This window comes from Sinocyclocheilus anshuiensis, unplaced genomic scaffold, assembly GCF_001515605.1.
Source record: "Sinocyclocheilus anshuiensis isolate Anshui unplaced genomic scaffold, SAMN03320099.WGS_v1.1 scaffold392, whole genome shotgun sequence".
NCBI lineage: Eukaryota > Metazoa > Chordata > Actinopteri > Cypriniformes > Cyprinidae > Sinocyclocheilus > Sinocyclocheilus anshuiensis.
Window position 1 is genome coordinate 552187 of NW_015557091.1, and position 5382 is coordinate 557568.

The window sequence follows — 5382 nt, forward strand, 5'->3', positions numbered from 1 at the left end:
ATTTGCTACAAGTGCCTGCACTTCAGCGTCCGTCCATCTATCGCTGTTCTCCATACTTGCGAAATAAGTTGACACAATGTTTACAGTATGTTTATACGGCGTTTTAAATCATGGCGGGTGAGGGCGTTTTGTACGCGTTTGGCCAATCAATGTCTACTTACGTCACAATTAGTACCAGTTGTGCTGGTTAGACCCTGCTCCGGAGTAGGAGCTAATTTGGTTCTCGAAAAAGGCAGTCCGGTACTAAAATCGCTCCCAGTTCCGGCGGTGCGAAAACGCCAAAAAGTGGGTAGTTCCACAATTAGTTCTGGTACTATGAAAAGGTTCCTGCGGTGCGAAAGGCCCTAATAATATGCTCTGCATCTCAGTCGGGCTCAAACTGATAAGCAATATTAACGACGCCGTTGTTTACAATACAACCGGAGCGCATGCCGCAGAGGTGAGGGGCGGGACGATAGACGCGCACTAGAGGCGGTTGAGCCAATCACAACATACTGGGCCAGCTAACCAATCAGAGCCCATCCCGTATTTCTGAGGGAGGGGCTTCATAAAAGCAGGAAATGATCAGCGCGTTTTTGAGGAGAAGGGACAGAGCGGTGTAGAATAAAGGTAAATTATGTGAAAAATCATGCTTTTTTTTTTTTTAACTAAGCATTAACACGTTAGACTGCACCCCATAAACACAATCAAGCCTAGAAAAAAAACAGTCAACCACCCTTTTAAGTGAATGAGAATGTGTTTAGAGATTTGCAAAATAGAGCCTAACTGCCTGAACGTGTTTAAGGTTTAGCAGAAAGAGTGATTTATTCGACAAATTGGTTTAAGCTAGTTGGTTCAGAGAACCATAGACAAGAATAGTGGTATGAAATCCTATAGGACAATTCCTGATATTCAGTTACAGACCTCGTGGCGCAAAGGTAGCGCGTCTGACTCCAGATCAGAAGGTTGCGTGTTCAAATCACGTCGGGGTCAAATGTTTCCTCTTCACGGTCAAAACCAGACTCATATATTTATAATACAATAAGTGCAGAGAACGTACATAGCCTATTTAATCCAGAAGAACATATTTTATCTTCATACAAGTGTGTTGCAGGTCATGAAGATATTAAATATTCAATATTAAAAGAACATGAGGACAGTTGATCATACAGTGTCTTAAGAGTACTAACAACAGCGGTTTGGGTCTATTTTTTTTTTATTAATATAATGAGATTAATTGCTATCACTAGGGGTCAGTGTGTGTCAGGCTTTTTTTGCACGGGACGATCGCAGCGATTATGCAAATCATAGTTCATAGCAATGATCATAGCAAATCATTCACCAAACACGTGATTGACACGGAGCGCAAAACATCCGTAGAGCTGCAGCACGAGACTGTCAGTCTGTCATCTGTTTCAAACCACCATTATTTAAAGCACATCTAACAAAGCAGAAAATCGTGGATATGTGAACAAACTGCAAGTGTTGGGCACTTCAGGTCATATTTCAATCACTAAAACAGCGCGACAGTCTAAAGGTGGTTTAATGTACTAAGCAGTGATAATAAAAGGTCAAATTCAGTTTACACCTGACTGACCATGCATACTATACAAGACAATCGCCTAGAATATGAACGATATTTGGACATTTATACCACATTTGTAGTCTGAATAAAAGAATGACTGCATGCACACGTTAAACACAATAATAATGATGATGATAAGTTACCTAGAAAAAAATACATATTACAAAAAATTCATATTACATTTGGTAAAAAACATGAAAATATATAAACATATATATGTGTGTGTGTATATATATATATATATATATATATATAGTTTTTTTTGCTTATGTTAGTTATAGACAAAACATAAATAAATAAAGTTTTTCTTCATATATGTACATATTTTCTTGGATTGAAATATATGGAGGGCAAAATATATTTGTAAAAAAATGTAAATGCTTTTTATATGCATTTATATATTTTTTTATATAATTTTAAATTATAGTCATTTTTTAAAACAGCCAAAAATATATTGGTAGAAAATATACATTTTGAAATGCCAGATGGGACAAAAAAAATGGTTTAAATTTAAATTGTTCATGCTGCCTCTGTGTTTTAGATTTAGTCAAGCTGAAGTGTAAGTTGTGTAAGAGTCTGACTGTATTGCTGACATGTGAGGCTGCGGAGCAGGTGATGCTCGTGTCCTTGACTCTCTCTCTCTCTTCGTCTCTCACTCTCACACATGCTCTCCGCTCAGCACCTGATTTCAAAGGCAGGTGTCATTGCATTACACACCAAACACAAGCACGCTAGCCATGCGCTAGAGATTGACCTCATTTAGACTGGCGGAGGGGAAGAGCTATTGCTTCAAACACTCCATATACTGCAATTGAATAGCCGGAGGGCGCTCTCACGCAGAAAGTCGTACCAGGAAATTCCTAATATGGACAAAAGCGTCCAGCTATTGCTGTATGAAAACAGTTGTTTTCAGAAAAACAGAAACGTTTGGAAACATGAAGACATTAAACATACGATTGCGACAATATGGTTTATTTGTGTTTGTCAAGTCATCTCCAGGTAATAAATAAAGTATATGAACATTTATTACAGTATAGAAACTAATCTGCCTTATTATGTGATAAAAAAGTGTTTGTAGTATATAAACAAAATTGCAGTATATATAACATTTCTGTCCCCCTAACTTCTGAAATGATGGTTATGCCCCTGGTCTGAAACATGATTGTACATCCATGGGAGGATAGTTTCTGCTAGGTAGGGCTGCATGATTTGGGGTAAAAATCTTATTGCAATTTTTTCTGAAAAAATTGTGAAAGCGATTTAAAATGACAGTTCTCTTTCAGTCGGTCACTCTCGACGTCACGTCGGATGACCGACGAATTGGGATCTCGCTTAGAGAGACCTCTCTAAGCGAGATCCCAATTCGTCGGTCATCCGACGTGACGTCTCCATTCCCTCCTTCAGGGAACGAGGGTTACCATACGTAACCGAGACGTTTTGATGTGCTTGTTTGGAGGGCTGCACAGTTTGGCCAAAATGTTGTGCTTATATATCAATATGGCTGTAAAATAATAATAACACTAATAATAATAACTTATTATTATTTAGTCATTTGTATATTTTTATTTAGTAATAATAACAATAATAATATTATCTTAATAATTGTATTTATTATTATTATTATTATTATTCAATATTATTACCTAATAAACATTAAAAATCACTCAATAAAAACAAAATAAGAAATATTATTAATGTAATACTTCCCCGTAAAATAAAAAGTCATTTTTGTATTTTTAGTAATAAAAATAATTATAATAAATAACAATAAAAAATAACATAAAAATAATTGTTGATATTATTATTACTATTATTACATAAAAGTATAAAATATAAAACAATAAAATATTACTATTGCAATATTTCACTGTAAAATAAAATCAAGATAATAATAAAAATTGTATTTTACATTAAAACTGTAAAATTACAATGCTATTCACAGCTGTCTTAGCAGATGGCGAGCTGTGGCACTTCACTCTTAACATACACAGTGCATATATTTATTTAGTTAAATTGCACCAAGCTATATCAATATTTCGGTTTCATTAACTAAATAATCATGCAGCCCTGTTTGTTTGTTTTTTTTGTCAGATATGTTCAGAATAGCATACTATCATATTACTACTATCATTTCAACAGTATACAGAATATCATATATACGGTAGCCTGTGTGAATGTCTGCATGCATAAAATACCTGGAGTATCTACTACTCACTCAACACGTTTCTTATGGGATAATGTGAGCAGTTGGAGGCAGTGCAGTGTACAGTATTCAACCAGCATTTCATTCTGAACATAGTAATCTTGTTTTTGATTTTCTCTTGGCACATGCATTTAATGACATGATTTATACACTGAAGGCCCAGTATTTCACACTTAATCCTATACATTCTCATCCTCAAATCAATTGTTATTCTATTTTGATCCCATACTTTGTTCAGTAAACAAAATATTGAATATAAACAGCATATTTAAATGTCTATTAAAAAGTATTTTTATATAAAATATGAATATGTGAACTTTTTTTATAATTTTTATCGTTTTATATTTGGGTCAAATTAATGCAGGAATAAAGATAAATCGTTGTTTCACTTTCTGTCACTATTGTACACATACACACACACACACACACACATATGTTGAGTTTCCATGTTTTACAGGGACATTTCATAGACAATGATTTTTATACTGTACAAACTGTATTTTCTATCCCCTTACCCTAACCCTACCCCTCACACAAAACTTTCTGCTATTTTAGATTTTCAAACAACTTCATTCTGTATGATTTATAAGCCGTTTTCCTCATGGGGACCAAAAAACTGTCCCCACAAGGACAAGGATTTTGGATATTGCCATCTTTGTGGGGATATTTTGTCCCCATAACGTAGGGTATACCTGAACCACACACACACACACACACACACACACACACACACATTAAGTAGGTTAGAGAAGGTCATTTGGGCTTTGAGACATTGTATCACTTTGGCTTTTCAACACGTTTGTGCGCACACACACACACACATGCATGAAGGATTTATGTGCTGTCAGATGGCTGTTCTGTTTCAGTAACGACAGCTCAATGACAGCCATATACATACCAAACACACACATACACACACTGCACTGCATCTCACTTCTGTACTTGTGAAGTTCTGCGTATGTATATTTTTAGAAAAGACTGGTAGTCTGGCGCAATCATGAAACCTCAACTCAATTCACAGAACGAGTGATACATGATATATAAAGTCATTAATCACAAATAAATCCTGAGCTGACAATTAAATAAAGAAAAGAAGTTCATCTAAAAGGATAGAAAGGATGGATGATTCACATCTACAGAAGCAGAACGGCTCGGTTTGATAGTCTCGGCTGTCATGAACATCGTAAAAGTGTTTCCCTCCAGTCCTCTAAACGAGAGAGGAAAACCCTGATGTCTCGTCAGCAAGAGCATCACTATCACGTCACTAGACCAAAGGTGAACACACTGCACAGTGGCCAGTCATAATGCTGTTATATAGCCTATGGAACACACATCAGTGCAAAACTGTTGACTGGCTACAGTAAGTGTTGAGAAGGCTGTTTTGAAATTGTAGACTGCCAAGATATAAGTCACTCATCATTAAAAGAAGCTAACGGTCAAACTAGCTTTTGGAAAAAGTAGTTACTGGAGCTGCACTAGAAGTTACAAATAAAAAGTAGCAAACAACATGTATATGTTAATATATATGGCAGTTTAACTGTGCTCCTTAATTGTATATAAAAAACTATTTTGATATGAAATTACTAATTATAAATAAGATGCAGTAATTTATTAT

At 35.4% G+C, this 5382-nt stretch overlaps 1 non-coding gene across 1 annotated transcript; it reads left to right on the forward strand.

The window, feature by feature from the left end:
- The first annotated feature begins 900 nt into the window (after positions 1-900).
- Positions 901-972, forward strand: trnaw-cca (transfer RNA tryptophan (anticodon CCA)). Its single transcript has one exon. It is a non-coding gene; the product is annotated as a tRNA-Trp (tRNA).
- Positions 973-5382: the final 4410 nt, after the last annotated feature.